Raw genomic sequence first — 12,218 nt, 5'->3', positions numbered from 1 at the left:
TGGCAAAACCCTATCTGTACTAAAAATACAAAAATTAACCAGGCATGGTGGTGCATGCCTGTAATCTCAGCTACTCGGGAGGCTGAGGCATGAGAATCGCTTGAACCTGGAGGCGGAGGTTACAGTGAGCCAAGATCATGCCACTGCACTCTAACCTGGGCAACAGAGTGAGACTCCATCTCAAAAAAAGACCAAAAAAAAAAAAATTCTCACTCCATATCTGACTCCAGTGACTAATACTAATTTTAAGATAGATTATAAATTCCAACATTAGCTAGAACTCCAAACTTGTAAAAGAAAACAAAAGAGAATATCTTTGTAACGTAGGGATAGTTAAATAATTTTGTTTTTTAACCACTAAGTAGAAAAAAAAGGCAAGCCACAGACTGGAAAAAATATTGATAGGTAGGTAGGTAGGTAGATGATTGATTGATTGATTGATAGATAGATAGATAGATACATACATACATACATAGACAGCTAGGACAAACGACTTGCAAAAAGAACATATGGATATTCTCAATCTGTTATGAATGAATAACAAGAAAACAACCCAAGAGAAAGGTAGACAAAGTACTTAAAAAAAACCCTTTACCAGTGTTGATCACAAGATTGATCACCTGGAAAGAGGCTCAGCATCATTAGTTATCAGGAACACACAAATTAAAACCAAAATGAAACACCATTATGTGCCTACAATTTGTCAAAATAAAATTTTTTAAATATCAATAATACTAAATCTTGGCAAACATGTGGAACAATGAAAACTTTCATATATTGCTTATGGCAGAGTAAAATGGTAAAAGCACTTTGGTTAACTCTTTCTCTTTTTCTGATAATGTTAAGCATAGATCTATTCTATGACCCAGCAACCCACTCCCATATCACTCAAAAGAATTGAAAACATATGTCTACTGAAAGACAAGCACTACTATCACAAAGGCATTATTCAAAATAATTCAATATTGGAAGCAGCTCAAAATGTCCATCAACAAGAAAAAAGACAATGGCATTGTATGTTTAGACAATGAGTGCTATTCATCAATTAAAAAGGAGTGAATACTGACATATGCAACAGTATGGATCAATTTCCAAATATTATTTTAAGTGAAAAAAAGCAGATCCAGAAGGATACACACTGGATAATCCCATTATAAGAAATCCAAGAATAGGCAAAACTCACTACAATGAGAGCAATAAAAAGGATTTGCCTCCGGAGGGTGGAGGAATTGATAGAAAAGGGGAAGGATCAGTAGTATCTGTTAAATGTTTAGAACTAGCTGGGGTGGTGGGTGGGTGAAAGTTTTGATTTGTAGCATTTGTTGATTTTTATGCTGTGAATACTTCCAATTTCAAGATTTCTGGCTGCCAATGTGATGTGACTGAACTAGGAGTTAGGAATGCATGCGAACAGTTGACTCCCACAGTCACGGAGAGCTGGCTCCAGTATGCCACTGAAAGGAGATGAGGAAATATTCGTTGGCAATAGAAACATTCTAATTCTTCTTCTGGGATGTGGTTATATGGGTATATAAAATTGTCAAAAGTCATCATATTTATTAGAAATTTGAAATCTGTGCATTTTTGTATGTCAGTTGCGTTTCAGTTTTTTAAAAAGTGGTAAGTGCCATATGCTAGGTAAAAAGAAAGACTTGCCACTGGAATTGTCTTCAGGTCAACACTGTAACATGCCAGGATATCTCAGTATAACAAACAACCCCCAAATTTAATGGCTTGAAGCAATGACATCATTTATTTTGCTCAAGGGCTAAATATTTATTGTTATTATCAAATGAAATATCATTTATTTTGTGCAGGGTTTGGCAAGGATAACTCATCTCTCCTTAATGTAAGCTCCACTTACATTAGCAACATCAGTTCCAAGGCTGGACATTAGAATCATCTCTCACTAACTCAAATATCTGATGGTGGATACTGGGGCTTACATGTGACCTCTTAATGTGGCCTGGGCTTTCTTACAAACCTGAGCCCAGGTTCTAAGAGTGAATATCCAAGAGAAGGGAAACCAGACAGAAGCTATATCATCTTTTCTAACCTAGCCAGGGAAGTCATACTGCTTCCCTCCTAGTTCATTCTACTTGTCAGAGCAGTCACAAGCCTGCCCAGGTTTAAGAGATGGGGAAATAGACTTCAGCTCCTCATGGGGAATGCCAAAGTGCTAGAAGAATATATGAGACCAGAAATATTGTTGCAACTATTCTGAAAAATACATTCTGCCACAGACTGTCATCTGGCATCATACCCCTTCCTCTCACATACAAAACACTCAGCGCTCTTCTTAGAATCTTCCAAAACTCATCCTACCCCAAAAAGATGTATAGATATATTTTTTTTAAAAAGACATCCCATTTCAGCATTATATTTTAAATGTAGAGAAGATTTAGAATCCTATCATCTAAGTCAGATACAGGAATAGGGAAGGCTCCTTGAGTCTGATCTTCAAGAATTCCAAGTACGAAGAACTGGGAACTAAAGAGATGAGTTATCTGTGCCCTACACACCTAATAATCCAAATTGTGTGACAAGTATGAGATAATCATAACGGATGTCTCATTAGTGAAGTGGGAAAACTGGAAGCACCCAGTGACTACTGGTTGATAGCAAATGTGAAATACTTGCCAATCCTTGATTAGGGCTCTGTTCTACTTCCTGGGAGTGATTCACTGTTCCCCTTGGCTCCGTTCTCTGGGCTCTGTTCTCTGGGCTCCTGCTTGTGCCCTCTGTTTGGCTGGTTCTTGCCTGTAGTCATTCTAGAGTCCAAAGGCCTCTTTCTTTTTCTTTTTCTTTCTTTTTTTTTGTTTTTAACATAAAACTACAAACTTTGTTCATATTTTCCAAGTTTTTCCCTAAATTTTCCATGAATGCCCTAAAATTTCTGGATCCAATTAAGGATACCTCATTGCGTTTAGACATCTCTTCAGTCTCCTTCAATCTGTGACAGTTTTTCAGCCTTTCACAATCTTGACACTTTTTAAAATTGAAAATAAAGTTTTATTGAGATATAATTTGCATACCATACAGTTTACTCACTAAAGTGTACAATGAAATTATTTTTAAATAATTTCAAAGAGCTTTGCAATCTTTGCACAATCTGATTTTAAGACGTTTTCGCCACCCCAAAAAGAAACCTCAGACCCAATTGCATTCACTGCTCATTTCTCTGCCCCAAAAACCTCCCAGCTCTAGGCAACTACTAATCTACTTTCTAACTCTCGGGACTTGGTTTTTCTGGACATTTCGTATAAATAAAATGATAGCATAGGTGATCTTTTGTGTCCGGCTTCTTTCACTCGATGTATTGTTTTCATCGTTTATACATGTTGTAGCAGATACCTACTGAATGAACTACTGTTCCTTCTTTTCTATTACTAAATGAAATTCTATTGGGCCAGGACATCACATTTCACTTATCTATTCGTCAGTTGATGGACTTTTGGGCTGTTTCCACCCTTTGGCTATTATGAATAATGCTGCTATGAACATTTTTGTAGACATTTTTTCTGGTGGAAGTATGTTTCTGTTTTGGAGGAGTATACGCCAAGGAGTAGAATTGCTGGGCTGTACAGTAACTTTATGTTTAACATTTTGAGGGGCTGCCAAACTGTTCTTCAAAGCAGCTGCACCATTTTACATGCCATCAGCAATGTATGAAGGTTGCAATTTCTGCACATTCTTTCCTACACTTATTATCTGTCTTTTTGATTGCAGCTATCCTGATGGGTGTGATATGGCATCTCATTGTGGTTTGCATTTACATTTTTTTAATGGCAAATGATGTTGAGCATATTTTTATGTCCTTATTGGCCATTTGTGAATCTTTTTTGGAGAGATGTCTATTCAAATCCTTTGCCCATTTTTAAATTGGGTTATCTTTTTATTGTTGAGTACTAAAAGTTATTTATATAGTCTGGATACAATTCCCTTAACAGATCTATGACTTGCAAATACTTTCTCTAATTCTTTGGGGTTTCTTTCCCCTTTGTTGATGACATGGTTTATAGTATAAAAGTATTCAATTTCGATAAAATCCAATTTACCAATTTTTTAGTTTGTTACTTTTGCTTTTGGTGTCATATCTAAGAAACCATCACCCAAACCAAGATCACAAAGATTTACTTCTATGTTTTCTTCCACGAGTTTTCTACTTTCAATCCTTAAATTTAAGTCAACAATCCATTATGTGATAATTTTGTGTATGGTGTATTTTTGCATATGCATATCCAGTTGTTCCAATACCATTTCTCAAAAAGACTATTATTTCCCCATTGAATTGTCCTGATACCATTGTCACAAATCAATTGATCACAAATGTAAAGGCCTTGTTTCTGGGCTATCACTGCTATTCCATTGATCTATATGTCTATCCTTATGCCACTACAACATTGTCTTGATTACTGTATATTTGTGGTAAGTATAAAATTGGGAAGTGTTAACCTTTCAAATTTATTCTTATTTTTCAAGATTATTTTGACTATTCTTGGTCCATTGATTTGCATATACATTTCAGAAATATATTGTCAAGTACTATAAGACACCTATGATTTTGATAGGAATTGTATTGGATCTATAGATCAATTAGAGCATATCACCATCTTTACAATATTAAGACTTCAAATCCATGAACATATGATGTATTTCTATTTATTTAGATCTTCTTTAATTAATCAGTGTTGTTTTGCAGTTTTAAGAGTATAATTTTTGAACTTTTTCTGTTACATTTATTCCTAAGTATGTTAATCCCCTAGATGCAATTTTAATGGAATTTTATACTTAATTTCATTTTCAGATTATTTGTTGCTAGTGTATAGAAATACAATGAATTTTTGTACATTGATCCTGTATTTTGCTTTTATTTATTAGTTCTAAGAGGGTGAGTATGTGTGTGTATTCATTAGTATTTTCTATGTACGGCACTTGTGAAAATAGAGATAGCTTTATTTATTCATTTTCAATATCAATGTCTTTACTTTCTTCTTCTTTCCTACTTTCCTTGGCTAGAGATATCAGTATACTGTTGAGTAGAAGTGTTGAGAATGGACTACTTGACAGATTCCTGATTTTAGGGAGGAAAGCCTTTCCTTAAGAATGACAAAGCTGTAAACTTTTGTAGATGCCCTTTGCAAGTTGGAGCTTCCCTTCTATTCCTAGTTTGTGGAGCTCTTTCCATTTTATATCATCCTTTTTCTTCTAGTTAAATTTTATTAAAGTTTACTGCATCAGACAAAAGCCATTACCATTGAAATTCCTTTGAGGTACGGCCTCCTCCGTCTTGGGCTTCCCGCAGGGCTATTGTGAGACAACACCTTTAAGATTCTTAGAAGCTCTTTTTTTAATAAAATAGAAATTATCCTTGAGAAATAACCTTACAATAATTGGAGCAAGATTTTTTTTTTTTTTTTTTCAGTTTGAGATACCGTCTTAAATGTTTCTGATATCTCACCACAGGGTTTTCTGGTCACAATCTTGTCTTCATCTGTAGATAAAGCTCTATATTTGACCTTCCTGATAATAGCTCTCAATCTGACTTTTGCCGAGAAGCCATTTCCTTTTTTTTTTTTTTTTTTTTTGTGAGACGGAGTCTCGCTCTGTCACCCAGGCTGGAGTGCAGTGGTGTGATCTCGGCTCACTGCAACCTTTGCCTCCTGGGTTCAAGTGATTCTCCTGCCTCAGCCTCCTGAATATCTGGGATTATAGGTGCACACCACCACACCTGGCTAATTTTTTTTTTTTGTATTTTTAGTAGAGACGGGTTTCGTCATGTTGTCTAGGCTGGTCTCGAACTCCTGACCTCAGGTGATCCACCCACCTCAGCCTTCCAAAGTGCTGGGATTACAGGTGTGAGCCACCACACCCGGCGGCCATTTCTTAATTTTAGCGTTATTTGCTATATGGAGAGGCTGGTAATAAAAGGGAGTTGTAATTTTTGAACCCAGTACATCCTGGTTCCTTTCTATTTAACCATCCCTTCTTCAGTTATAGCTTTTCTCTTGCATTTTACTATGAACAACTAGAAGCTAGGAGACATCTTGAACACACTGCCTGGAAATCTCCTCAGCTAGATCATCCAGTTCATTAGGTAAACTTTCTATCTGCTATGTCATTACAGGTGACAGTGTTGCTAAATTTTCTGTCACTTTATGTCAAAGGTACCCTTTCCTCAAGCTCCCAATAACATTTTCCTCACCTTTTTAAGCCCTCACAGACAACTTCCTCAGGGCAATCAGGCCTCAGCTAACAATTTCTTCAGGGTTCATTCACTTCTGCCTTCTCCTTACTCCCAAAGCCACTTCCACATATTTTGGTTTTTGTTATGATAGTTTTCTACTTCACACAATAAAACCTGTTCTACTTACCAGGGCTGTACAACAAGCCACTCTAAATTTTAGTAGCTTAAAACAATGACAGCATTTATTATACTCAGGAATCTGGTGAGTGAGGCTCAGCAGGAATAGCTCACCTGCACCCCATAGCATCTGTTAACAGCTTGCAGAGTGAGCATCAAAGTTACCCGAAGGCTTGTTCACTCACATAATTGGGAGTCGATGTTGATTCTCAGCTGAAACCTTAAATAAGACTTTCAACCAGAGCAGATACAGGAACCTCTCCACGTGGCTTGGGCTTTCTTGCAACTTGATAACTTAGTTCCAAGGGCAAGCACATGAGCAAGAGAGATAGAGAGTGCACTGGGAAGAAGTTCTCTCATCTGTTCTACGACAGCTTCAGAAGTCACGTGACATCACGTCCACCACATTCTCTATGTGACACAGTCACAAGCCTGGTAAGGGTAAAAGGAAAGGAAATAACCTTTATCTCTTGATGGAGAGTGCCGAGGTTTGGGGAGATTATGTTGTATGGAAATATCGCTATGCCTTTATTTATTTAATTTTTTTAAGACACAGGGTCTTGCTCTGTTGCTCAGGCTGGTGTGCGGTAGCATGATATAGCTCACTACAGCCTTGAACTCCTGGGTGGAAGCAATCTTTCAGCCTCAGCCTCTTGAGTAGCTGGGACTGAAGGTGTGTGCCACCACTCCCAGCTATGTGCCATTTTTTATAATTAAAATCTGCCACAAAAGTCAACTCATTTTCCTTACAGAAATGATGCATTAAGATTATCCTTGAACAATAAAGTTGCATACGAATCGATGAGCTAAGTGAAAGATATATTTATCATATATATTTAACATCTATATGTATATATTTGATAAAATTGTTCACCTTTTAATACTCAGGTCGCCTGGGCTGAACGGAGCTTCCTTACTTTGAATTTCTTTTTATTTGTACATATTATGCCTCTGATTTTTGTCTTTATATCATTTCCCTGGATCTCCCTTACAGAAGAAAGAAGTTAGGCCCAGGCAAATCTCTGAACCAATCAAAGATAGTTCAGGCTTGGGATGTTAAATGAGATGGCTCAAGGAATCACAACTCTTTTACCACAAATATGGGCATTTGAACACCTGCCCTTGCTAGTGTAGAAGCGAAAAATAAGCTGTGTATGTATGGATGAAGACCAGATGGGGATGTGGCTCCATGCCTTCAGCGTGACTTGCTCCACACCATCCAGACTCATTGGCATGCATCTGCATTCTGCTCCCTGCCCATGGTCAGTTTTTCAAGAACTAAATATCAGTAAGAAGTTAAGCAATATACAATAACTGGTGGGGATTAATTAAGTCCACACTGGGCTGACTCCAGCAGAACACATGTCTAATGGCTACACAGAGAGGAGAGAATAAGAATCAATCTGATTAATGTTATTCTGGCCTCTGTCAAGGGATGAGGAAATGGACTTATCATGCTCTGAAATGTAATGCAAGCTTGGATATCAGGATGATAGACAGGATAAAATGCAGAGAGAACTCGTTTTCTCCCTGCTCCAAAGCTCCCTAAAAGAGCCAACTTCCCATTTGACAGACCAGGTCAATAAGGCTGTCTTTTTTACATTTTCATAGTGATAACTACAGTGTTAGTACTCCCATCACCACTGGACAGGAACAGGCATCCCTTGGCACTAGTACTGTGGCATGATTCTTGAGCACAAAAGTTGGCCCCAGTCAGAATAGAGGCAGTAGGCATGAAAACGATCATTCCAAGAAAGGCTAAGCAAACTTCCAGATGCCAATTATGTAGACAGCATCCAAGAGATCAGATCTCATAAGTGCCTCTTCCTACCTGGATCAGCAGAATGATTTTGGTAGTTGCGTGGGTTAAGGGAAACATCAAATGAGCAATCAGGAGGTTTCGTTTCTACTCTTGAACCTACTGCTAATTCAAGGCCTCCGTGTATGCATCTGTCACATGAGGAGGTTGGTTTTCATGCTCTCCGAATAATTCCCATCTCTGTCGTTCCCCTGTGACCTCTCCCATTTGGTCCCAACCCTGCTTTTGTGAAGTGGGTGACAGTTTTTACCCAGGCTCCCAAGCTAAAGTGAGACTGCGCAAGGTCCTGAATGTGGAGGTTTATTTTGCACCACGTGCTATATCTAATTTCTAGCTTTAGGAACTCTAATCTTGCCACTAGAAATAGACTCTCACAAAACATTTCTGCCAGCAGGCTAATGTCAAAATCATCTGAGGATAATCCACAGGCACACCTGAACAGACCGAGGAGGGGCTGGCTTTCCACAACAGAATCCTTCATGGAGAGAATGCTTGGTGAAGAAGCTGCCTACAGGAAGGTTTTTGGGACCTGGGACATGCCTGCCCTGAAAGAGATGGGAAGGTTTTAGAAATGCAGCCCTGTTGCGCAAGTCTCCCCTCCAGTGCCTGCATATTTTTATCAAATTTATTCCCACCCTCAGTGACTAAAATGTGTGAGATTATAGAGGAAACACTTGGTCAGTGATGCTTTCCTAGGACCCATTTCATTTTGTTTTTGGTTTTTTTCCCTAGCTAGCTTATTGTCTTAAAGAGGTGTCACCTACTTCTCTGTGTCTAGCGGCTTCCTCTGTTAAATGGGACTGCCTTTCTCAAAGAGTGTATCAGTCAGAGTTCTCCAGAGAAGTAGAACCAACAGAGATTATATACCTATTGAACATATACAATCTCTTATTGGCATTTATAATATGTTATAAATAAATATATATGTATATAAAGAGGTATATTTGTATTGGCTCACAAGATGATGAAGGCTGTAAAGTCCCACAGGCTGTCATCTGCAAGCTGGAGATGCAGGAAAGCTAGTGGTGTGGGCTGAAGGCCTGAGAGCTAGAGGCTGGAGGGACAGACTCAAGGCCAAGTCTGAGGACCTGAGACCAGGAATACTGGGGGCAAGAGATGAAAGTCCCAGCTCAAGTAGTCAAGCAAAGTCCAAGTTCAACCTTCCCTCTGCCTCCCTTTTGTTCTGTTCTGGCCGTGAATAGATTGGATGATGCCCACCAACATAGAAGAGGGGAGGTGGGCATCTGCTTAACTCAGTTCGCCAATTCAAATGTCAAGTGCCAGTTTTTTCCCAGACACCCTCACAGACACACCCAGAAATAATGTTCAACCAACTATCAGGGGATCCTATGTCCCCATTAAGTTGACACATAAAATTAACCATCACACAGAGTGAGATATTAATTTTACATTTTAAAATAAGATTTTGTATGCAAAATTCTTTGAAAATGGGATAGTAGAATACGATTTTAAGGTACTTTATTACTGAGATATTAGCTTGCTCTAGAAACCCCTGGAGTAGTTTGGATCAGCGTTTGGTGCTTTTCTGATACGAATGGAGAGATCAAAGTCAGAGATTTTTTGACTTCCAAAGCAACCTGAGCACTTAGGGCTGAACTATTTAAAGCCAGCACCACCGAGGGAACAGCAAAGGTGGAGACAACCTGCAGAGTCCAGCCTTTTCAAAGGAAATAATGAGCTATTCAGTTACCATTCTGTGGGCTTTAAAAAATGTGGGGGGGAAATGTTAGTTCAGCCACTGCTACTGAAAAATCCTCACTGTTCAACTTGCCTGCTGCAAATTAAGCCGCCAAATAATTCAGAGCTGCTACAGATGCTGGAGTCAAGAGTGTTTCAAAAAGCATCAGCTTCCCCAGCTCCTAATCACATTTTAAAATAAAATTGGAGCTTTCAACCCAGCCTGGGAGCTGTTCTTTATATTCTTCAAGGACTTAGACACACACCCTGGAGCTACTGGACCTTTGTCCATGTCTGGTTTTGAAACTTCTTCCTTTCCTTTGACACTTACAGCCTAGTAGGTGAAAGGTGGTGAGTTTAGCTGGTTTGGATTTTAGTGAGAGTCTCCCCTCTGCACTGAATTGGGAAAAAATCTAGTTATCAGATACAGAAACTGGGCTCAATGACCATACTGCAAGCACTTACTGAGAACCCCTATGACCCCAGCACTGTATTGTTGCATTAGTGGAGACACCCAAGAAGGTGCCATGGCTTTCATAGTAAGTAATAAGGGATCTTTAAGAGTAGAGAGGATTCACTGAAGGTTCTGGATGGATTCTTCCGGAGTTCCTTTTGGGAAGTTATGGCTTTAGGCCTCTGCTTCTCTGGCTATGCTGATACTTTTTTGTTCACAGTAGAAAATTGTCCTGGTATTATCTATACCCTGTCCTTATGATTTCAGCATCTGGTCTGGACTCTCCATCTCCCATTCCTTCTTTAGCCCATCTGCTAAATTTCCTAGCAATTTAACCTATTCATTTCCTCTTCTTTGCTTCTCCTGTTCATTCTAGTTTCACCTATGACTTGACTCGCTTTGAATTTCTTTCTCACCTTTTGGCCAGGGACTAAGTTCCAACCACTCCATGCAACTCTATCACATTGCCCATAGGGTAAGGGGCTTCTGTGCTCAGCCATTTCTTTGATATTAGTTCCTTCCTGGTAGTCAGGCATATGTTGGTTAGAGTAATCTCTGATAGCAAAAAGCTAAACCTTCGCTCATAACCATTTGTTGGTAGAAGTTAAAAGGTGATGACCTTTTCGGAAAGGAATTTGGGATTACATACAGAGTTTTATTAAAATTATCACAACCTTTGGCCTAAGACTTCTACATTTAAGACTGCATCTTAATACATTGTTTCATAATAAGTAACTATTTTACTAACACATAATCTAAAATAACACAAGTGTCTAAACATGATTAAACTTTTGAGCATGGTTAAGTAAACTTTTTGAAATATAATGTAACCTTTAAATAGGTACTGCATAAATATTTCTTTAATGAAGGAATAACACTAAAGGTTGTAAAAGAGGTCAGCTATTCATGCCTGATTTATTCCTTTTCAGTCTCCCATTGAAATAGCCATGAAAAGGCAGAAAACACAGTCTGAATGACACCAGAAACTAATGAAATCATTCAATGATAGCATTCAAACTAAAGTGAGTTTCATGAAGGAAATATTCTGGGAGGGAGAGTGTCTGAACAAGATAGAACAATCATTCAGACACATGAAACGAAACAACTGCATTACACCTACACTTGGGATATGGAGCCCAGGCTACAACCAGACAGCCTGATCATTCTTCCTCCTGCTAGAAGAGAACCGATTTTTAAGACACATAAAGACACTACTTCCACTGAAGCTCCTCTCATCAGTAATTATTGTGTTTCCAACTTCTAACTTTCAGCAATATAAAACTACTATAGCTGAAAGAGGAGCTTATGAATTGTAGCAGTGAAGTACATTTCTACGTAGGTAAGAGCCCAAAAAATATCCCACCCATGTATTCTTCCTGAAAAGGTTATTCTAAGGTACAACCTAACTGACAGATAATGTGAAGCAAGTGTGGGAACTCAAGAAAGATGAAGTTGGAGTAGAAAAGGATTGCAAGTACAATTATATCAGTTCACATACATAGTTCTGTTGAAATATTTATTTAATTATTGTTTTTTTAAAGTGCTAAAGTAAAAACAATCTGGAAAGTGATATACAACAAAAATAATATCTAGTTTTATAACTTTATATTATGTTATAAAGACTGTAACGGTGAGCAGAAAGAAGTAAAATTGTACTAAATTCCTTATTTCACATTATTATAGGCTAGCTTTTATCAAAACTATTAGAATTATGAGAACAAAGTGATAAAAACATGTTTGACCACTCAAGAATATAAAAATTGATACAAATTTTAAATAATATAATGAATAAAAATTAATAAGGACTTCAATCACTATCAATCAGACTTTAATCTATAAAATTAGTCACTTTAACTTAATCACTAATCACAAATTAGTACCCC

The 12,218-nt window shown here is 37.9% G+C and overlaps 1 long non-coding RNA gene across 1 annotated transcript in view; it reads right to left on the bottom strand.

The window, feature by feature from the left end:
* LOC110741417 overlaps positions 1–6,985 on the bottom strand; it is a 31,399-nt gene extending 24,414 nt beyond the window's left edge. The window contains exon 1 of the long non-coding RNA XR_002517587.2: positions 6,479–6,985. This is a non-coding gene — a long non-coding RNA (uncharacterized LOC110741417). The remainder of the gene's footprint in view (positions 1–6,478) is intronic.
* Between the last annotated feature and the right edge of the window lie 5,233 nt (positions 6,986–12,218).

This window comes from Papio anubis, chromosome 1 (genome assembly GCF_008728515.1).
Source record: "Papio anubis isolate 15944 chromosome 1, Panubis1.0, whole genome shotgun sequence".
NCBI lineage: Eukaryota > Metazoa > Chordata > Mammalia > Primates > Cercopithecidae > Papio > Papio anubis.
The sequence above is the reverse complement of the archived record's forward strand: the minus strand, read 5'-3'. Positions and strand labels throughout refer to the sequence as shown.